General features: G+C 44.9%; 1 protein-coding gene across 1 annotated transcript in view; it reads left to right on the forward strand.

Annotated features, from left to right (window-relative positions):
• Nucleotides 1-7098: 7098 nt before the first annotated feature.
• DDC (dopa decarboxylase) overlaps nt 7099-23755 on the forward strand; it is a 107258-nt gene continuing 90601 nt past the window's right edge. Inside the window, exon 1 of the mRNA XM_032758072.1 lies at nt 7099-7156. The gene's annotated coding sequence lies outside the window, so the exon portion shown is untranslated. The remainder of the gene's footprint in view (nt 7157-23755) is intronic.

A 23755-nucleotide genomic window follows, 5' to 3' on the forward strand; every position in this document is an offset into this window, starting at 1 on the left:
TGGTCTCAGCAGGAAGCCCCGTCTGTTCTGCTCCCAGGAGCCACACTCAGGTGCACCATGAATCTCTTTCACAGTCACATCTGCACCTGCAGTCTCCCTCCTGCAACATGCACACTGTTGCGACTGACTGCAGGCCACTCCGGCATCATGAGAGATCGCCATTGCTGCTCCTGTGGAAGAGCAGACACCCTCTTCCAGGAACAGCCTTGACTGCAACCCATGCTACCTTCCCCTGCCCTGGGGCATTACAAGGTCACACGAGATCAGCCATTCTCAACCAGGGGCAATTTTGCCACCAGGAAACATGCAATGCCTGGAGACATTCTTGGTTGTCACCGCTGGGGACTACTGGCACCTAATGAGTAAAAGCCAGATGCTGCTAAACATTCTATAATGCACAGGACAGCTCCCATCACAGAGAATTATCCAGCCTTAATGTAATAGTGCTGGGATGGTTAATGTTATGTGTTGACTGAAGTGGGCTAAGGAATGCCCAGAGGGCCAGTAGAGCAGGATTTCTGGGTGTGTTCATGAGGGTGTTTCTGGAAGAGATTGGCATTGGAATCTCCAGAAAGTAAACAAGATCCATCCTCACCAGTGTGGGCTGGTAACATCCAGTTTGTTGAGGGCCAGAATAGAACCAAAAGGTGGATGAAGGGCAAATTCTTTCTCTTCTTGAGCTGGGACATCCGTCTTCTCCTGCTCTTGGGCCTTCAAACTCAGACTGAATTACACCACCAGCTTATCTAGTTCTCCGGCCTGTAGATGGAAGACTGTGGGACTTCCCAGCCTCCATAATCACATGAGCCAATTTCTACAATAAATCTCTTCTTATATTCCTATATCCATATCCTATTATTTCCAGTTTTCTGGAGAACCCTGACTGATAAAGTGCCATGGTTGGGAAACCCTGCCCTAGATTTCTTTCTTTGGTCCTCAAAGCCTCACCCCAACCCCCATAAATCCCACACCTGCAAGAAGAAAGGAAATGTGAAAAGAGTCGCTTCTGGGAATGGATGCTGATTCCTATGTAGATTTCTCTATTGAGAGATAACTGTTGGTCAGTAGTTGGACACTACTAGTTCTCTTTTTTGAGGATTTCAAAACTGTGGTCTCTCTTCTCTATGGATATTTTTTTTCCAGTCCTATTGCTTCAAATATCACCTAAACACTTTTAACCCATAACTTAATTTCCTGTCTGGGCCTCTTTTCTGAGCTGTACTGGACATCTCAAATCATATGATATGTGGATATCTGAAATTTAATTCCCAAACTGAATCCTTGGTGTCTTTCACCTCCCCACACCCAATACTGGTCCACCCCAGTCTTCTTCCTCTCAGTCCATGACCGTCATCCCCTGCCTACTGGCTTCATCACTGGGTAGTCCTTCCACCCCCTTGACTCCTCCCCTTCCCCAGCAACCTCCTAACATGCATGCACACACACACGCACATATGGGGAATATTACCACGCTTCTTCATCTCAAGCCCCTTCCCTCCCCCAGCCCATCTCCTAGAATGGATTCACTTGAATTCACTCCTGGTTTGCAGGAAAGTGCAGAAATCCAAGGAATGTGGTGGGAATTGGTGGTCCAACTTAAAGGGTCTAACCCTTTCACCCTTATCTCCCTCTGATCCATTTTCTACCCCAGAGCCAGAGTGATCTTAAACCATAAGTAAGCTAAGGTTACTGCTTTCTAGAAACACTTCAATGCCTTCTATTACAGTTGGGGGGATACAAATTATGTAACGTGGCTTGCAAGACTCCCCCTCCCCTACTTTGAATGGTCCTTAGGGGTTGGCCTTCTGCCAGGGCCTGGGAGATGCCGAGCTTGATCCTCAATACCTTTGCAGAGGCTGTTCCCTGTTTGGAGCCCTTCCCTCACTCTTCCCCTTACCAAGGACAATCACTTCTTTGGGTCTCAGCTCCTGTGAGACTCCGGGCTGGAGCATTTGGGTGTGCGTCATTGGAGGACTGACTTGCCATTCTTTCTCTTTTCCCTCTTTCCTCCAATGGCTCCTGTGGAGGTTTGGAGACTCCTCAATGTCACTCTGCTTCTCTCTCCGGTTCCAGTCCTAACAATACAAACCCTAGGTGCCCCGCCCAGCCTGCTCCAGTCCCCTAGGATAGAGCAAGGAGAGCTCTTCCCTGCATCTAGCCTGTGACAAATGCCTCTAGTGACAGCCCTCTCTGCCTTGTTTCCAGTCCTCTAATGAGTTGCCCGCAGCCAGCCTCACTCTCATTCTGCTCTTCACACCCACCAAGCCCCACGCTTGGAGCCGCTGGGGGTCTGCCAGAAAGACCAGCTCCTAAGATCCCTGCATTCTCAATGTGGCTTTCTCAGCCCTGCTTTGTGCTCTCATAAAATTCTATCGACTTTGGGTTTCTTTATAAATTTGTCCAAATTCCACTCAGAGTATTGTTTCATGCATCTCAACTATGATTTTGATGGGTTTGGGGAAGGAAGGTGAGTTCCTGGGTTCTGCTGATATCTGAACGTGGAAATCTTACCCATATTGCTGAGTGCCGCACCGGGAAGTGCAGGCTTACTTTGGGGCTGCCTTCAGGGGCAGGAGGCTGTGTGCAATGCAGGCATCACCTGCTGCAGGGCTGGAACATATCAGATGACTTAATGGGCTCCAAACTTGAAATCAGGGCTGCTTAGTAAAAGGTGTGATGTATGTAGAATTACATAAGAAAGATCCAAGGTTCCAGGATTTGGAATGAAACAGTCTCTTCAAAATGTGCTCTCAGGATTCCCAGAGGCGAGCTATTTCTCAAGATTTCCTTGACCTTTGTCACCATCAGGAATTAATGTTTAACTGGCACATTAGGCTGGAAATGCAAGAAGAGGGAAACAGGTGGCTTGGAGTTTCAAGAAGAGTGACTGTGTGTGTCAGTGCCGAGTGCCTCAGCAGCTTCTCCACATGCTCTTCAGTCCCCGAAGTTGGAGAATCCCATCAAGGAGAGCAGCCCTGTAAGGAATTCGAATTCCCAGCATGTAAGTCCCTGGTTTTATACCTACTCAGATTGTAGTAGTGGAAAACAGCAACGTGTACCTTGACTCTCTGGCCCCATGTTGCTGAACATTTGCTTAAAGGTTAACTCACTTGAGGGACCTTGTGCGGTGCTTTCTCTTCTGCTGCAGGCTGGCAGGGGTTTTTGTTCTGTGGGGGCTGTGCACTTGGTGGCTCTCCATGCACACATAGTCACTCTAGTGACACATGTTTGGTAGGTACTGGGAATGATTTCATGACTGTGGCTCAGTAGCAAATGCAGGCCAGAGGTGATTCTATTTTTTCCATGCACCGTCAGGGGTGGTGTTGGGTATTTTATTCCCCCAGCCTCTGTTTCTTCTGTAAATGAGGATTTTCTTAGTATCTACCTTGTGAGGATTAAATCCCGTAATTTTATGGAGGTGATTAGTAAACGTGAACTCTGCCCTTCGCTTTATAACATCTGAGGCTCCGTCAGGGCTCTCTCCTTTTGGTGTATGGTATAGTCTACTTAGAGGTCAATTTGGTGTCTACCTATGCAGTGTGATTTGAGGAGAATTAGAAGATCTTTCCCACCAACTTGTCATGCTGAGTACAATTCCCATCTGAAAACATATGCAGATAGGAATTTCTACTGGGAGAATTGTTCAGTTATCGACTTCGAGGAGTCGAAGTTCTCCTGGTTTTAAGTCTGTTGTTGGAAATATATAAGAATCAAAGCTTAATTGATGGAAATCGTTGCTCTCCATCATACATGAGTTAAAACCATTACTTCTGAGTGGTCAGTTTGCACTGGGCTCTGTCTAGAAGAAGGTTCACCTTCTTCACCTCCAGTCACATCCCCATTTCACAAGTGAGCAAACAGCCAGAGGAGGGGAGGAGGATGGCATAAGCTCTTGCAGCTGGCAGAGATGAAATGTGAATGTAGCCCGTTTGCACTTGGTGCTGTCGGGCAGGCAAGGAATCCAGTGTGTAGGTCCAGGGTGACAAGTGCTGCTCCCCTGGCTGGGGTAAGTCCCTCCAGCATTCAGCCTTGCTCTCTGTGCTTATCTGGATGCGGTGCAGGATGAAGATGACCCTATAGAACTCTACCCTGGAAGTCCTGGCAAAGTGGATATGTGGCATTTTTGAAACCAGGGACATGTTGGTGCTGCTTAATATTTAAATGATAATTTTTAGACTCTTAAAAATTACTAAATAAATTTGAAGAGACACAGCCATCTGCCTACAGTGCCACCCCTGAGCTTCACGCCACCCTGGTCTCCAGGAAAGGGGAGAGGCTCAGGAATATTGAATGCAGGTACGATGTGGAAGAAGAGCCGGGTTTTCACATTTTAACAAGGTCAATTGAGTAATCAACTCAATAAATAAATAAATAAATAAATAAATAAATAAATAAATAAATAAATATATAAAATGAGGGCTGGGTGCTGTGGCTCATGCCTGTAATCCCAGCATTTGGGGAGGCTAAGGCAGGCAGATCACTTGTGCTCAGGAGTTTGAGACCAGCCTGGGCAACATGGTGAGACTTCATCATTTCCAATAAAAATACAAAAATTAGCCAGGTGTGGTGGTGTGCACCTGTAGTCCCAGCTACTTACGAGGCTGAGACAGGAGAATCACTTGAGCGTGGGAGGCAGAGGTTGCGTTGAGACGAGATCAAGTCACGGCACTTCAGCCTGGGTGACAGAGTGAGACCCTGTCTCAAGAAATAATAATAATAATAAAATAAAATTATGCCAAGAATATGTTGCAGTTTTAAAGATACGTAGAGCCTTAAATATATAAAGAAAATCTTGGTTCAACTATGGAGAGAAATCAACAAATCCACCATCTTTACCAATTATAGTAAACTGGATGATAGATTTAGCAAACAAAACATTAGTAAACATTTAGAGAATTTCAAAAACAAAAGTAATCATCTTGCTTTATTGGACATATATGGAATCAAATACCTAAAAATTAGAAAATACTCTTTCTTAAGTGTCTTAAGTGGCATTATGCAAATGTCAACATCTATCAGAGAATTGCTCTCACACCAACATGTTCTCTGACCGCAATTCAATCCAATTAATTAAATTAGAATTCAATTAAAAAATAAGCAAATATTGCTATGTATGTCTGGACATTTTTTTTTTTTTTTTTTTTGAGATGGAGTCTCGCTCTGCCACCCAGGCTGGAGTGCAGTGGCACAGTCTCGGCTCACTGCAACTTCCGCCTCTCAAGTTCAAGCAGTTCTCCTGACTCAGCCTCCTGAGTAGCTGGGATTACAAGCGCCTGCCACTGTGCCCAGCTAATTTTTGTATTTTTAGTAGAGGTGGAGTTTCGTCATGTTGGCCAGGGTGGTCTCGAACTCCTGACCTCAGGTGATGTGCCCACCTTGGTCTCCCAAAGTACTCGGATTACAGGCATGAGCCACTGTGCCCGGCAGTCTGGACATTTTTTGAATAGCTACTGAATAACTCATGTATCAAAGAAAAACAAAATAGAGATTAAATACTACTTATACATAAATGATAATAAAATATCAGCACCTCCTCCTACCTGTGTCCCCCTGGTGTGTAGCCCAAGCCGTGTGCGGGGTGAAGGGCACACACCGAGGGAGCAGTGCAGCCCCAGCTCTGCCCTGCAGGAGCCCTGTGCTCAGTCACCCACTGCAGCCCCCAAGCTTCTGGCCAGTCCTCCCTGACCAGGGCTCTTTCTCATGGGTGCCTTGCCAGGGGCAAGAAAGGGGAAGTCTGTGTTCCTCAGGACAGAGGAGTTTCAGCTCAAGAAGTGCCTGGCTGTCCAGCTTGACACTGTCCCCTCCCACAGAGCTCCAATGCTCATGGCTGGGGCCTGCCTCTCTGTGGTCATGGCTGAACTCACAGTGTTTGGGGGGGATGAGCCACCCTGCTGCTGGCTTCTGGCTCCCCCTCGATGGTGACACTTGGGCAGCTCCCATCTTGCCCTCTGCGCAGATGGGGCCTAATCTCCTTACTGCCTCCACTGTCCACGTGGCTGCTGCCTGTGGGTCCCTGCACGGCTGCTGGAGGGAGCTGCTTATGCACAGGCTGAGACCAGGATCCCCTCACTTGTACCATCTGCCAGGTCCCCGCCCTGCAGCCCCTGCACTCATGGCATGTTCTGCTGCCTTGAAGGCCGCTGCCTCTGTCCCAGCTCCATGGGGTCTCTGCTCTACAGGGGTAGCTTCTTCCTTGAAAAGATGCTGCTTAAAGTCAGAGGATGGATGGCTCTCCTTGGGGAATTTCTAGCTCTGGACTGTGCCACAAGCCCTGGATGTGGTATGTGTATGTGTGTGCATGCATGCACTTAGGTATGTGTGTGTATGTGCATGTGTGTGTGGTTGGGGCAGGGGCACCTACAGGCTGCTCATCATCTGAGTGGACCCTGTTCTCCACTCTTCCTCCTCTGCAAAGCCCAGGCCCCTTTCCTAGCTTCACATGACTCTGCGTGCACCCTCAGGAGAAATGGAGTCCTGCTCCTTCTATTGCACCCATCAACCAGGGATGGGGGGAGGGGGTGGAGGTGGGGAAGTTGATCCTCCCTGTTGCTGCCCCATGGTGGGAGGAGAGACGGAGCCCAAACCATGTTTTAGATGCTGATAGGCTTAAGGGTAACAGCACAGGAGTTTGAGATGCACACGGCTCAACACCTAATCTACATCTCACTTCACTTTCTCATCTGGGGAAGTGGGCTTAGGACCCTGAGCCTCCCAGGTATCACAGGGTCCTAACAGTCCCTCACAGAAGGAGCAGACCCAGAGTGAGCACTCCCCAAATGCCACACTGTCCCTTTCTCACCCTTGGAGTGGAGCCTGGGGGTTCTCAGAGTTGCTGGGAGAGTCCCAGGAGCCCTGGCCCCAAATCTGCATCCTACACATTGCCTGGGAACACAGGGCCCATTTTTTCCTTGGCCTCTGCTGCTCCTCTCCATCCTGCTAGGATGGCTCTCTCCCCCTGGGGGCAGAGTGGGGGCAGGAGGTGGTGGGAGGGTGGAGGGATGCTGCTCAGTAAATAATGCAGAGCCGGCAGCTCTGATTGGCTTCGGGGAGGCAGACACTGTGTCTACATAAATGGCAATCACATATTCTGTGCCTCTTAACTGTCACTGTGGAGAGGAGAGAGAGAGGACAGAGAGCAAGTCACTCCCGGCTGCCTGTGAGTACCGCTCTTTGTCCTCATGGCTCATGCGTCCAGCTCCCTGGATGGCCATGACCCTGGGGTTTGGGGTGGGAGGTTTGCCGGTTGATTCTAGCTGTGCTGAGTTCCCCTCCTGCAGGAGGAAGGAGGTTCGGCCGACAGGGACAGCTGAGCATTCAGTGTGTGCAGGTGACACAGGGTTTACAGGAACTTTTCAAGAAAATAGGCACCAACCTCGGTCGGCTTGCTTTTTTGTGCCATCTGCAAGCAACAGGTCAGGCAGAGAATCCGAAACTTTGGATTGCTTTTTAGGCCGCATTCCTAGAGCCATGACAGCAACATAACTAAGTGAGTGGAAATTATTTTCCAGACTGGCTTGTGTACATGTAGAGACCAGGGAGGCCACACGATGGGTGGGAAAGAAGGAGGCTATGAAGCCCCATAGCCTCGGGTTTGCATTCAGATGCATACCTCCCCGGCCGCCTTTCCTTCCTCAGACGTGAAGGAGAGGAGCTAATTAACAGCATCTTCCCCCAGATCATAGTAAAAACCAGGTCTGATTTTATAAAGGGGCGGGCACACAATAGGTGCTCAATAAATGAGAGCTCTATTATGAATAAGGGAGGAAAGTGTGAGGGCACTGAAAATGCTGCTGAGAGGTCTGCCGCGCCCTCCATAGCCTGTTTTCTTCAGTTTCCAGGCGAAATTCAGGCAGGTGACAGGGCTTCTTCCCACAAGCTTGTTTCTCTCTTGAAGACTCCAAGGGCAGAGGCTCCTTGCGAAAATTTCTCGTTCAGATAAGCAGGGTTTCCCCTCCAAAAAGTGACAATCACTGCACAAAAGCTGGTCCTCTGTTGGTTTGTCAAGGGTGCCAGAGACAAACACTCCTTTTGCTGGGGACACGGGAGTTCTGCTGGCAGTGTGCGGTGACCCCAGACGAGAACACAGGCATCCTGGATGGCTGACCACAGAGCAAGTTAAGGGGTGTCTGGATGGTTCTGAAGGAAACAAAATCAAGCCATTCTCAGCAGTTTCTTTTCTTCCTCTCTTCTGGGCACACACTGGGTGGGCCTCTACACACAGCCAGTGTGAAGAAAATAATTAAAATAAATCCCCCTTAACTCCCCTTGCCACAAATTCAAAGAGATAGCCTGGGGGATCTAATTACTTTTGTTTTCTGCTCTTCGAGATGTTGATTATTCTGAAGGTTTTACTTTCAGACACTTAACCTGAGTCAGCTGTTAAGTTTAGGGCATGGCTCTAGGAAAATCACACTACGTGGGTATTTTAAAAGAAGTGTTCTGCAGCTGGGCGCAGTGGCTCACGCCTGTAATCCCAACACTTTGGGAGGCTGAGGTGAGTGGATCACCTGAGGTCGGGAGTTCAAGACCAGCCTGGCCAACATGGTGAAACCGTATCTCTACTAAAAATACAAAAATTAGACAGGCATGGTGGTGCGTGCCTATAGTCTCAGTTACTCAGGGGGCTGAAGCAGGAGAATTGCTTGAACCCGGGAGGTGGAGGTTGCGTGAGCCGAGACCACGCCATTGCACTGCAGCCTGGGCAACAGAGCGAGACTCTGTCTCAAAAAAAAAAGAAGTGTTCTGATGTTTTGTGTTTGTCTGGTGCTTGTTGGCATTTCTGGAGGAAGACATTCAAGGAGCCCAGAGGCACCTCGTGGGCATATGAGACAGCAATGGGCACAGGACCTCGTAGAAAAGGTTAGAATCCCACTGTGCTGAGAGACAGCGGAGGGTACTGGTCTTCTGGTTTGTACAGAGGCAAGTGTGAAAGCCATTTCTGAGCTGTGTGGGCTGAGAGGAGCTCCGTGCCTGCTGCATGCTTCCCTCAGCCTCTCCACATTGCTGTAGAGGGGATCAGGCTGCTACTTTACAGAGCTGATGTGAAGTTTAGGAGAATATAGGTAAAGGGCTTACACTGCTGCCCTGTATATGGCAACTATTCAACATTTCTTCTGCTTTGGAGGAGGTAGGGGAGAGGAACTTCTCTTGGGGCATGGAGGGCAGCAGAGTTTGTTGAGCCTCTGCCTGTTTCTGTTGGGATCAGCCCAGGTGGGTGGAGGCAGACGTGTGTCTGTGGGGTCAGTGCTCCCACCCAAAGCCACATTCCCCTGTTCTCCCATGTGCAGTGAACCAGACAGGAGCCCTGGACCACACTCTGGGTTGCAGGCACCACCTTCCCCATCCCCAGTGCGAGCCCTGTTTAGAGTCCTGTGGTCTCATCTCTGGCCATGGTGAGGACACAGGCAGCTGACAGTGCAGGTGTAAGTGGATTCCCAGGCCAAAGGTGTGTTAGGAAAATGCTGGCTTCAGAACACCAGCACCCACTCCTTCACTTACTGGCTGTGTGGCTGTGGTCAAGTTAAACAACAATAACTCTACTGGCCTGGCAGGGTTGTGAGCGTGTTCAGTGAGATAATGTATACCATGAGCTTATCAGGAGCTTGAGCACTGCTGATTTGTTTGGTTTCTTGGACAATAGGGTGTGGCAACCAAAGTTCAACAGATTCTCAGGATTTTTTCTTGGAGGGGGGCACCTCAAGTGCAGGCTTCTTAGCAACACCAGGCCCCAGGCCAGCAGCTATTCAATATGAGGAATAGGGAAGCATTCACTATGAATCTAGAAGTCAATATTTGCCACCAAACTGGCTCATAAGGACTCCCCAAAGAGTGTACCAAAGCATACTAAATAGATTCATAGTGCAGGTGTCCTGTGTTTGTAATAGACGGTAAACCAGGCCATGTCATGGGCACTGGATATTATGACTATGATGAAAAGAAGCAACCAACTAGAACATAATTCGAATTGTCTCAAGCCATTAGCAAAGGCAGATGGTTATGATCTCTTGTGAACTATTAATGTGACTGCAAGAGAAAGGGGGAAAGAATTGAGAAAAAATTTGTAAGCGGGGGTGATTTCTGAAGTTTCTTCTGACATAACTCTTCAATAAAATGAAAACAAAAGAGAAAAGTTAAAATTACCTAGTAGTTATCACAGAAACTTTCAAGATTAGCAACCATGAATGAAAATAATAAAATTTGAATGTTTTAAGGTTTAAAGTTAAAATGTAAATGAAGGAGCAAAGCTTACAGAGATGGAGTGTCTATGCTCAATGCCTGATGGTAGATGACATTTCTGTATCATTCCGGTTTTTCAAAAAGAAATTGACAACACCCAAAAAGAACTGTACAACTCACATGTCTTAATTCCACTGGGGAATTAATATCTTTGAGAGACAGACCCAGTAGGTGCGACCTGTATGGTGATGGTGGGGTGTCATCTACTCATGACGGTGCTGCCCTTAACAGCAAACAGCTAACAGGAAAGTGGGGATGGATAGTGTCATAGGAACACGGTGAAATCCCCACTCAGCAGCCCTTAATAAGTGCAAATAGGAGCGTTATGTTAAGGAAATTCTGCATATTGTAATTAGGCATACAGGAAAAATGTCAAGTGAAAAAAGGATCCCCAGTCATACACACATCCTCACTGCAACTATTTGAATTGTCTACGGTCAGGACTAAAATGGAATAATACCAATCAGTTTCATGTCCTTGGCATTCTTTTTTGTCTTTTGAAATTGCTCAAGTTATGAATTTTTCCAGCCAGCATTAACTTAGGTCACAGCATGGTTACAGAGATATGAGTGGAAGTAGCATCTTTCCATGGGAGGAAAACTGAAAACCAAGACAAACTTCTCTATGGCTCCTTTCCACGGATAATTGTTGGCCAAGAATCTACTTTGACAGAGCATTGTTTATTAAACAGGGAATGAATAAGAAACAGCTGCACAAAGCTCCTTCCTCCTTCATGTCAGCAGAGGAGCAAGGCTTTCCCCTGAATTTTGATCTTTGTTGTAGAAATTTTCTCCATTTTCTCTTATGCTACCTCAGGAGAAGAGGCTTCTGCCTATCTTTTATAGCATCAATAATAATAATTACTAGACACAGGTTTACAGTCCAAAGTGCTCTCTGCCTTCATGAGCTTGCAGCCCCATTTTACAAGTAAAGAAATAGACTCAGAGAGGCCAGGACGTCAGCCAGCAGCTGCATGCCTCTTGCCGCAGAGCTATGGACTCAAGCTGTTTTCTCTGAATGCAAACCCACCATTCTTTCTACTCTTCATGAGGAGGAGGAGGAGGAGGAGGAGGAGGACTGTTCTGTGGAATTGTAGTGCTGAAAGCATAGCTCCACTTGATCGTGGCAGGTCCATTTTCCAACGCAGACCAATCTCGCCAAGGAGGCCAGCTGGGCGGAGTGGGACTTAGAACCCAGTGCAAAGTCCCTTACAGGAGTTCCTTTCTGGACAGAAACTCCCTTGAGATGATGGATTTGATTCCTCCTGAATTTGCACAGGTGTAGAGAGTGAAATGATATGCTTCAAGCATCTGCCTTGTAATTATCTTGTACTCTCTTCATGGTTCTGTGTGGTGCCTAGGATGATGGCCATGGTACAGATTGCAAGTGGAGCTGCAATGGAGTGGATGTGTGTGTTTCTCCCAGCATTCCTATGTTGAAATCCTCACCTGCAATGTATTAGGAAATGGGAACTTTGAGAGGTGATTAGGTCATGAAGTCAGAGCCCTGATGAATGGAACGAGTACCCTTATAAAAGAGACCCTAGAGAGACCCATCACGCCTTTCACCATGTGAGGACATAGAGAGAAGGCTATGTCTATGAGAAACAAGCCTCACCAGATACCAAATCTGCCGGGGCCTTAATCTTGGACTTCCAGCCTCAGAACTCTAAGAAATCATTGTCTGTTGTTTATAAGCTGCCCAGACTATAGTACTTTTTATAGCAGCCCAAAGGGACCAAGATAGGGGGCTTGGCCACAGTCTCACCTCCAGCCAAGAGCTGCCAAAGCCCTTTCTCTTTCTGGTTACCATTTGTAATGAACATGATCTATAAGCAACCAAGGCACCGTGGAAGCTGCAGTGCCCCTGTGGTCCTCAGCAGGCATTTGGGAAATCATTCCTTGCAGCCCTGGGAGAAACTGGTTTTACAAGTTTCTAATCCTCAAGTTACTTAAGCCATGCTCTTTTCATCAACGGATATGCATCTGGCTACAGCTGTTAGGGATGCTCTGTACCTGTGTTTGAGTCTAGGACATTCTCTCGGGTGCCTTCAGGAGCCAGACTGCCGGAGTTCAACTGTGGCCTCATCTGACTACAGCAGGTGTGGAGTGTTGGTTCAGCCGTGCAGCCTCTCTGTGCCTCGGTCTTCTCATCTGTTAAAGGGAATAATAGTAGTCCTCACAAGGTTCTTATGAAGATTAAATACAAGAACGAGGCAAAGAGCTTAACTTGGTTCTTGGCACATGTAAGTTCATATCAACGTTAACTATTTTTTAGACCAATGAGAGAGTGCCTATTTAAACAAGAACACCCGGGTTTACATAAAAGTAGTGGTACCAGTGTAAGACAGTGGCAAGGGTGTGTGCATATGTGTGTGTGTGGTGCCCTGGCTTAATTGTGCCAATTATAAGTAGAGACACTTTGGCCTACAGGATGAAGGAAACAGGGGTTCTGCCTCGGCTTTGCTGCAACCAGCTTCACACCTGGGACAGTCCTTCCCTTCTCTGGGTCCCGGGTCCCTCCCTTTTAAAATGAGCATAGTAATAGCTCTCACCAATAAAGCATTAAAGGAGCTAAGATGTCAGCCTGTCCTGGATCTCTTTTCCAACAGATCTCTTGTCTCCCCCACTGACTCCAAACCACACAAGCCATGCTTCTCAGGAACCCAGGACGCCTGGATTGTGGTAGGGTTCTGCCAATGGGAGGTTTAGTGGGAGGCTGGAAGGCAGAGGTAGCAGCATCCCTGTGATGCTGGCTCAGCCTCCACCTCCATGCCTGCTCTCCCAGCAAGCCTGACCTGGCAGCTTTGCACGGACACCCTGGATCCTGGTTCCAGGAGCACAGTCTCTCCTATCTCTCCATTGGAGGGATGGGAGTGCATCATAGTGGCCAGAAAGGTTACCTGAGCTTCCTCAGTTACCTAAGGTCACGCAGCTAATAAGCCTTGGAGATAAGACGCAAGCTGAGTTCTCTGGATCCAGAGTCCACCCCTCTCCCCCGCAGCGCCATGCTGCCTCCCAGAACACTTTCTATTTATGTTGCTTTTTACCCATGTAAGGAAGTCTGTGATGTTTCTCTCTCTGTAGTTTATAAAGCTCATGTGCTAAGGGCCTCAGTGACACAGAATCTTCATGACTTTCTGAAGAATGCTGCGGGAACCTGGGGTCAATCCTGTAGCATACTTGGCTTTCAGGACCAGTCTCTGAGAAGAGCAGTTGTATGGAAAGTAGGCCTGATCACTAACTCTGGCTCTAGTCCCTGACTATTATCTCATCAAAGAATCTGACAAATCTGTCAGCGCTCCCTAAGTCTTGTAAGCTAAAAAAACCCAGCAGTTGCAAAACAGTGGATTTCCAGTTTGTAAACAGATGAGTTTGAGAGCCGTGGAAGAGAAATACAGGTGAAGATAATGTGTCCTAGAAGGGGAGGAAGGAAGAAGCTGAGGAAGCCGGCCTCAAAAGCCTCAAAATGAGGCACTTCTGCCCAGTTAATAATTTTATTTTTTACTTAAAGAAAATTAATAGACTTTCAGGGCAGTTTCAGGTATAAAGGAAAGTTGGACAGAAAGTAGAGTCCTCATATTTCCCCTCTCCCCCGCCCCCCACAGTTGCCCTATTATTAATGAAAACGTTTTACTAAACACTGACTCTGCAGCAGCTCTCACCCCGTCATCTCATTCATCTTCCCAGCAGCACCGGAGGGAGGTATTTGCATGCATTCTTGCTTTCACAGAGGCTGAGAAGGAGCCTCAGAAAGGGGTGGAGGTTAAAGGTAACAGAGTAACTGGAAGCAGTGACTCTTGACCTCGGGTCTGCCTGACACTTGGTGGTGTAGCTGGAGGCCACTCGTGAGCGGATTCAGATTATTCACGTGCCTCTTGGCCACTGACAAAAATGCTCATGTAAAGCTTCTTAGTGGCCTGTTGTTTAACCAGAGTCTTAAGGGTTAAAGAATTTAGAGGATCTTTTTTTGAGGCAAATTTATCAGATAGCCATTCTCCTGTTACTAAAAAGCTCTCATGGCTAGAAACTTCTTTATGGTCTCGCTTGGAAGCATTTCTCCTACTGGACATTTTTATGGTCTTTGAACCCACGGAGAAAATGTCCATCAAGAAGCCAGTCAGGCTGGGCACGGTGGTTCACACCTGTAATCCCAGCACTTTGGGATGCCAAGGCGGGCAGATCACGAGGTCAGGAGTTCAAGACCATCTTGACCAATACGGTAAAACCCCATCTCTACTAAAAATACAAAAATTAGCCAGGTGTGGTGACGTGCACCTGTAGTCCCACCTACTCAGGAGGCTGAGGCAGGAGAATTGCTTGAACCTGGGAGGCAGAGGTTGAAGTGAGCCAAGATCGTGCTGCTGCATTCCAGCCTGGGCGACAGAGCAAGACTCCATCTCAAAAAGAAAAAAAAAAAAAGAAAAGAAAGAAAAGAAAAAAAGAAAGCAGTTAATCCAGGGGGAAATCAGCCAAATTAGTTTTGTGCCTGGATTTATAAGTATATGCTTGAGGGGGATAGTGAGCCAGGGCCTCAGTCCCAAAAGCTTATGTGTTTTCTGAGACATAAACTATGGCTCTTTTTTTCTGGAATAGTGTAAAAAATGTCAACCATATTCTTTTCATCAGGATGGAAAAGGAAAGTCAAGAGAGGCTGAACAAAGTCTCCAGTGTCCCGGTGTTTGCAGCAAAATCATGTTTTGCCCGCATGAACAGGCAGTACCATGGACAGATCCACAGTGCATGGTTGCCATCGCCCCTCCGGCTTGTGAGGAATCCACTACCTCACATGCACAGTGGCGTGAATGGGCTTGCCCGTGGTGCTAGGGGTCTGGGCTGGGTTCTCTTCAGTGGCTGTGGCAGAGAAGTCCTAAGAGTGAAATTGCAGTTCCCAGACTGCGAGACACTTAGTCAAGTGCTGAGCATGGAGGGCTAGATGCTGGGCAGGGACTGAGAGAGGAGATGGCACAGGTGGAAGTGGTCAGGACTCAATGGTGGGAGGGGCTGTGGCTCCTGAGCCATAGTGTCTCCTGTGACTCTTCCTTGTGGCAAATATGGGAGGGGCTGGTGATTTGAATTGTCTCAAAGGTAGAGAGTAGAGTCCAATAGGGTATATTACAGAAACAAAATGTCTAGAGGACCAAAGATCGTTTATTCATTCATCATTCAGCAAATACCTACAGTGCTCTCTGTTGTCCAGAGCCTGTGACTGGTCCTGAGAATGCAAAAATAGATAAGTTGAGGACTGTGCTTGGAGAAGCCCACCATTAGCAAAGGGTATTACTGAATGTTGCATTACAACAAAATAACCCCACAGGTCAATCAGGAGGTCTGAGGGAGTTCAGGGGAGTCCATCTCTTCTTGAAGCATGTGGTGCTGGAGATGAGCTCTGACTGTTGCTGATGCAAAAAGACATTGAGCCAGAAGTCCAGGGAGGCAGCCGGCTCACTGTGCACAGGCAATGCACCACAGGGGCTGCGTGGAGAATAGCACAGCGTGGAGAATAGTGTGGGGTAGAGAATAGTGTGGAGAATAGTGTCGTGTGCAGCTGCTGGAACACTGGGCAGATTATGTCAACAGAAGCTATTTCAAGGGCCTGGAGAGGCATAAGCCACAGCCTTTATCATAGGCTAAGTCTTCCAGCTAATATTTACACAGCTTGGAGGCATAAAATATCAAACAGCTACAAATGAGCAAAAGATTCTCCGTGGCTTCATGCTAAGAGCCTTCTAAAAAGGTCTTTGTGGGAAATAATCTGTGAATAAATAACAGAGAAAAATTTAAAATATAAGAACCAGGTCTTATTTTACACTTTGACTAGGAATATTTCTTTTGGTGTATGTGGTAGGTGTCTGCTTGTTGTGTTTGTTTATTCCAGAGCCACATGCTTTGGCCTGGTGCTGTGACTTAAAGCTGATACCCTCAGAAGCTGAGCGTCTTTCTGAACCTTGCCCAGCTACCCCTACTGAGTCTTCAGCTTGCTGCCTCACATGTGTGGCCCCCCAGGAGGGCAAATAGATATAGCTAGAATATTTGCCTCAAAAGGCATTGCTAATAGTCACACACCAGATACACGTCCTGAAGAAAAGATTATGAGATTTCACTACATAAAAATTGACATTCTCATAGGTCAAAATAGAATGATAAGCAAATTGGGTCCAACAAAAATGAGGAAAATGCCTGCAAAACATTTAACAGACATAAGAGTAGAATTATTAGTATATTAGAACTCTCACAATTAAATAAGAAATACCTAACATCCTAGTGGAAAAGAATGCAGTGAGCAAGAAATTCATTAAAAAAGTAATCCAAATGGCAAAGAAACACACAAAAAAGCTATTCAGTTTCATTAATCAAAGTACAATGGGGCCGGGTGCGGTGGCTCATGCCTGTAATCCTAGCATTTTGGGAGGCTGAGGCAGGTGGATCACTTGAGGTCTGGAGTTAGAGACCATCCTGGCCAACATGGTGAAACCCTGTCTCTACTAAAAATACAAAAATATAGCCGGACATGGTGGCATGCGCCTGTAATCCCACCTATTCAGGAGGTCAAGGGGGGAGAATTGCTTGATCCTGGGAGGCAGAGGTTGCAGTGAGCCCAGATCGCGCCACTGTACTCCAGCCTAGGCGATAGAGTGAGACCCTGTCTCAAAAAAAAAAAAAAAAAAAGAAAAGAAAAAAACTACAACGGAATCATTAAATGCTTATAAGGCTGGTTAAACTTAAAATGAATATTCAAGCCCAGTGATTGTATGGTAAAATGAGCATTCTTATACACTCCCTATTGGGAGAGTAATTTGGTAAAAAAATAAAAATAAAAAAAGATGTTTTAGGGGAAAATTTGGCAATATATTTTCAAGACACTAAAAATATTTATCTCTAGAAGAATTTGTTCTAAATAAATTATAAAATAAGTGTTCTCCTTTTTATAAATTTTTAATGCAAAAAAAGTGCAGAAATGTAAACAAGAGATTGCACATTTTGGGATTATTTAGAAAAGCTAATAGCTGACATTTATTGAGTGCTAATTTGTTACCATTTATTTATTTAGTTGTTACACAAAATTCTTCAAGGTATTACAGGCATATCTCTTGTGAAAGGAAAATATCTTAGGCCCTTTCAAGCTGGGAACCACTCAAGGAATATCTGTCTCCCATTCTATTCAAGTCATCCCTTTGCTCACAGAGATAGATGCACATTTTGATTGCCTTCTTTGGAAAGACTTATCAGAAACTCAAAAGAATGCAACTATCTGTCTCTCACCTACCGTGAGCTGGAAGCCCGCAGTGGGAGGGCCTTGCTTTGCACTGTCTCCACCTTTCTGGATGGAACTAATGTACTTCTTACAAATTGATTGATGTCTCATGTCTCCCTAAAATGTACAAAACCAAGCTGTGCCCCGACCACCTTGGGCACATGTCATCAGGACTTCCTGAGGCTGTGTCATGGGTGTGTCCTCAACCTTGGCAAAATAAACTTTCTAAATTAACTGAGACCTGTCTCAAATTTTCGGTGTTCACACCTCAGAAATATTGCAAATTCAGTTCCAGGTGACCACCATAAAGGGAGTCGCATGAACTTTTTCTCTCCAGTTCATACTAAAGTTATGTTTACACTATACTGTAGTCTATTAAGTGTGCAATAACATTATATATAAAAAGTATATACCTTAATTTAAAAATAATTTATTGCTAAAAATGCTACCGATCATCTGATCCTTCAGCAAACATAATCTTTTTGCTGGTGAAGGGTCTTGCCTCCACGTTGATGGCTGCTGACTGGTCAGGGTGGTGGTACCTGAAAGTTATGGTACCTGTGGCAATTCCTTAAAACAAAGTAACAATGAAGTTTGCTGCATCGATCAACTCTTCCTTTCATGAAGGATGCCTCTGTAGCATGTGAGGCTGTTTGATAGCATTTTACCCCCAGTAGAACTTCTTTCAAAATTGGAGTCAGTTCTCTTAAATCTTGCTGCTGCTTTAGCAACTCAGTTTATATAATATTCTAAATTCTTTGCTGTTGTTTCAACAATACTCACAGCCTCTTCAACAAGAATAGATTCTATCTGAAGATGTCTTTGCTCATCCATGAGAAGCAACTAATCTGTTCAATTTTGTCATGAGATTGCAGCAATTCAGTCATATCTTCAGGTTCCATTTAAAATTCTAGTTCTCTATTTCCACCATATCTGTAGTGACTTCTTCCACTGAAATTTTGAATCTTGAAGTCATCTGTGAGGATTGGAATCAACTTCTTCCAACTCCTGTTAATGTTGATATTGTGACCTCTTTCCATGAGTCACAAATCAAATGTTCTTTTTTCTTTTTTTTTTTTGAGACAGAGTCTCGCTCCGTCGCCTAGGCTGGAGGGCAGTGGTGTGATCTTGGCTCACTGCTGCAAGCTCCACCCCCCAGGTTCATGCCATTCTCTTGCCTCAGCCTCCCAAGCAGCTGGGACTACAGGCACCCACCACCACACCCGGCTAATTTTTTTTGTATTTTTAGTACAGACAGGGTTTCACCGTGTTAGCCAGGATGGTCTCGATCTCCTGACCTCGTGATCCACCCACCTTGGCCTCCCAAAGTGCTGGGATTACAGGCATGAGCCACTGCTCCCGGCCCACAAATGTTCTTAATGGCATCTAGAATAGTAAATTCTTTCCAAAAGGTTTTCAATTTACTTTGCTGAAGTTCATCAGAGGAATGACTATCTACGGCAGATGTAGCCTTATGAAATGCATTTCTTTTTTTTTTTTTATATTATACTTCAGGGTTTTAGGGTACATGTGCACAATGTGCAGGTTTGTTACATATGTATCCAAGTGCCATGTTGATTTCCTGCACCCATTAACTCGTCATTTAGCATTAGATGTATCTCCTAATGCTGTCCCTCCCCCCTCCCCCCACCCCACAACAGTCCCCGGAGTGTGATGTTCCCCTTCCTGTGTCCATGAGTTCTCATTGTTCATTTCCCACCTATGAGTGAGAACATGCGGTGTTTGGTTTTTTGTCCTTGCGATAGTTTACTGAGAATGATGTTTTCCAGTTTCATCCATGTCCCCACAAAGGACATGAACTCATCATTTTTTATGGCTGCATAGTATTCCATGGTGTATATGTGCCACATTTTCTTAATCCAGTCTATCGTTGTTGGACATTTGGGTTGGTTCCAACTCTTTGCTATTGTGAATAGTGCCGCAATAAACATACGTGTGCATGTGTCTTTATAGCAGCATGATTTATAGTCCTTTGGGTATATACCCAGTAATGGGATGGCTGGGTCAAATGGTATTTCTAGTTCGAGATCCCTGAGGAATCGCCACACTGACTTCCACAATGGTTGAACTAGTTTACAGTCCCACCAACAGTGTAAAAGTGTTCCTATTTCTCCACATCCTCTCCAGCACCTGTTGTTTCCTGATTTTTTTAATGATGGTCATTTTAACTGGTGTGAGATGGTATCTCACTGTGGTTTTGATTTGCATTTCTCTGATGGCCAGTGATGATGAGCATTTCTTCATGTGTTTTTTGGCTGCATAAATGTCTTCTTTTGAGAAGTGTCTGTTCATGTCCTCTGCCCACTTTTTGATGGGGTTGTTTGTTTTTTTCTTGTAAATTTGTTTGAGTTCATTGTAGATTCTGGATATTAGCCCTTTGTCAGATGAGTAGGTTGCAAAAATTTTCTCCCATTCTGTAGGTTGCCTGTTCACTCTGATGATAGTTTCTTTTGCTATGCAGAAGCTCTTTAGTTTAATTAGATCCCATTTGTCGATTTTGGCTTTTGTTGCCATTGCTTTTGGTGTTTTAGACATGAAGTCCTTGGCCACGCCTATGTCCTGAATGGTATTGCCTAGGTTTTCTTGTAGGATTTTAATGGTTTTAGGTCTAACATATAAGTCTTTAATCCATCTTGAATTAATTTTTGTATAAGGTGTAAGGAAGGGATCCAGTTGCAGCTTTCTACATATGGCTAGCCAGTTTTCCCAGCACCATTTATTAAATAGGGAATCCTTTCCCCATTTCTTGTTTTTGTCAGGTTTGTCAAAGATCAGATAGTTGTAGCTATGCGGCATCATTTCTGAGGGCTCTGTTCTGTTCCATTCATCTATGTCTCTGTTGTGGTACCAGTACCATGCTGTTTTGGTTACTGTAGCCTTGTAGTATAGTTTAAAGTCAGGTAGCGTGATGCCTCCAGCTTTATTCTTTTGGCTTAGGATTGACTTGGTGATGCGGGCTCTTTTTTGGTTCCATATGAACTTTAAAGTAGTTTTTTCCAATTCTGTGAAGAAAGTCATTGGTAGCTTGATGGGGATGGCATTGAATCTATAAATTACTTTGGGCAGTATGGCCATTTTCACGATATTGATTCTTCCAACCCATGAGCATGGAATGTTCTTCCATTTGTTTGTATCCTCTTTTATTTCATTGAGCAGTGGTTTGTAGTTCTCCTTGAAGAGGTCCTTCACATCCCTTGTAAGTTGGATTCCTAGGTATTTTATTCTCTTTGAAGCAATTGTGAATGGGAGTTCACTCATGATTTGGCTCTCTGTTTGTCTGTTATTGGTGTACAAGAATGCTTGTGATTTTTGTACATTAATTTTGTATCCTGAGACTTTGCTGAAGTTGCTAATCAGCTTAAGGAGATTTTGGGCTGAGACAATGGGGTTTTCTAGATATACAATCATGTCATCTGCAAACAGGGACAATTTGACTTCCTCTTTTCCTAGTTGAATACCCTTTATTTCCTTCTCCTGCCTGATTGCTCTGGCCAGAACTTCCAGCACTATGTTGAATAGCAGCGGTGAGAGAGGGCATCCCTGTCTTGTGCCAGTTTTCAGAGGGAATGCTTCCAGTTTTTGCCCATTCAGTATGATATTGGCTGTGGGTTTGTCATAGATAGCTCTTATTATCTTGAGATACGTCCCATCAATACCTAATTTATTGAGAGTTTTTAGCATGAAGGGTTGTTGAATTTTGTCAAAGGCCTTTTCTGCATCTATTGAGATAATCATGTGGTTTTTGTCTTTGGTTCTGTTTATATGCTGGATTACATTTATTGATTTGCGTATGTTGAACCAGCCTTGCATCCCAGGGATGAAGCCCACTTGATCATGGTGGATAAGCTTTTTGATGTGCTGCTGGATTCGGTTTGCCAGTATTTTATTGAGGATTTTTGCATCAATGTTCATCAAGGATATTGGTCTGAAATTCTCTTTTTTGGTTATGTCTCTGCCAGGTTTTGGTATCAGGACGATGCTGGCTTCATAAAATGTGTTAGGGAGGATTCCCTCTTTTTCTATCGATTGGAATAGTTTCAGAAGGAATGGTACCAGTTCCTCCTTGTACCTCTGGTAGAATTCAGCTGTGAATCCATCAGGTCCTGGACTCTGTTTGGTTGGTAAGCTATTGATTATTGCCACAATTTCAGAACCTGTTATTGGTCTATTCAGAGATTCAACTTCTTCCTGGTTTAGTCTTGGGAGGGTGTATTTGTCGAGGAATTTATCCATTTCTTCTAGATTTTCTAGTTTATTTGCATAGAGGTGTTTGTAGTATTCTCTGATGGTAGATTGTATTTCTGTGGGATCGGTGGTGATATCCCCTTTTTCGTTTTTTATTGCATCTATTTGATTCTTCTCTCTTTTCTTCTTTATTAGTCTTGCTAGCGGTCCATCAATTTTGTTGATCTTTTCAAAAAACCAGCTCCTGGATTCATTAATTTTTTGAAGGGTTTTTTGTGTCTCTATTTCCTTCAGTTCTGCTCTGATTTTAGTTATTTCTAGCCTTCTGCTAGCTTTTGAATGTGTTTGCTCTTGCTTTTCTAGTTCTTTTAATTGTGATGTTAGGGTGTCAATTTTGGATCTTTCCTGCTTTCTCTTGTGGGCATTTAGTGCTATAAATTTCCCTCTACACACTGCTTTGAATGTGTCCCAGAGATTCTGGTATGTTGTGTCTTTGTTCTCGTTGGTTTCAAAGAACATCTTTATTTCTGCCTTCATTTCATTGTGTACCCAATAGTCATTCAGGAGCAGGTTGTTCAGTTTCCATGTAGTTGAGCGGTTTTGAGTGAGTTTCTTAATCCTGAGTTCTAGTTTGATTGCACTGTGGTCTGAGAGACAGTTTGTTATAATTTCTGTTCTTTTACATTTGCTGAGGAGAGCTTTACTTCCAACTATGTGGTCAATTTTGGAATAGGTGTGGTGTGGTGCTGAAAAAAATGTATATTCTGTTGACTTGGGGTGGAGAGTTCTGTAGATGTCTATTAGGTCCACTTTATGTAGAGCTGAGTTCAATTCCTGGATATCCTTGTTAACTTTCTGTCTCGTTGATCTGTCTAATGCTGACAGTGGGGTGTTAAAATCTCCCATTATTATTGTGTGGGAGTTTAAGTCCCTTTGTAGGTCACTGAGGACTTGCTTTATGAATCTGGGTGCTCCTGTGTTGGGTGCATATATATTTAGGATAGTTAGCTCTTCTTGTTGAATTGATCCCTTTACCATTATGTAATGGCCTTCTTTGTCTCTTATGATCTTTGTTGGTTTAAAGTCTATTTTATCAGAGACTAGGATTGCAACCCCTGCCTTTTTTTGTTTTCCAGTTGCTTGATAGATCTTCCTCCATCCCTTTATTTTGAGTCTATGTGTGTCTCTGCACGTGAGATGGGTTTCCTGAATACAGCACACTGATGGGTCCTGACTCCTTATCCAGTTTGCCAGTCTGTGTCTTTTGATTGGAGCATTTAGCCCACTTACATTTAACGTTAATATTGTTATGTGTGGATCTGATCCTGTCATTATGATGTTAGTTGGTTATTTTGCTCGTTAGTTGCTATAGTTTCTTCCTAGCCTCGATGGTCTTTACAATTTGGCATGTTTTTGCAGTGGCTGGTACCGGTTGTTCCTTTCCATGTTTAGTGCTTCCTTCAGGAGCTCTTTTAGGGCAGGCCTGGTGGTGACAAAATCACTCAGCGTTTGCTTGTCTGTAAAGTATTTTATTTCTCCTTCACTTATGAAGCTTAGTTTGGCGGGATAGGAAATTCTGGGTTGAAAATTCTTTTCTTTAAGAATGTTGAATATCGGCCCCCACTCTCTTCTGGCTTGTAGAGTTTCTGCTGAGAGATCAGCTGTTAGTCTGATGGGCTTCCCTTTGTGGGTAACCCGACCTTTCTCTCTGGCTGCCCTTAACATTTTTTCCTTCGTTTCAACTTTGGTGAATCTGACAATTATGTGTCTTGGAGTTGCCCTTCTCGAGGAGTATCTTTGTGGTGTTCTCTGTATTTCCTGAATCTGAATGCTGGCCTGCCTTGCTAGATTGGGGAAGTTCTCCTGGATAATATCTTGCAGAGTGTTTTCCAACTTGGTTCCATTCTCCCCATCATTTTCAGGTACACCAATCAGACGTAGGTTTGGTCTTTTCACATAGTCCCAAATTTCTTGGAGGCTTTGTTCATTTCTTTTTATTCTTTTTTCTCTAAACTTCCCTTCTCGCTTCATTTCATTCATTTCATCTTCCATCGCTGAT

Source organism: Hylobates moloch, unplaced genomic scaffold, assembly GCF_009828535.3.
Source record: "Hylobates moloch isolate HMO894 unplaced genomic scaffold, HMol_V3 SCAFFOLD_1, whole genome shotgun sequence".
NCBI classification, from domain to species: Eukaryota; Metazoa; Chordata; class Mammalia; order Primates; family Hylobatidae; genus Hylobates; species Hylobates moloch.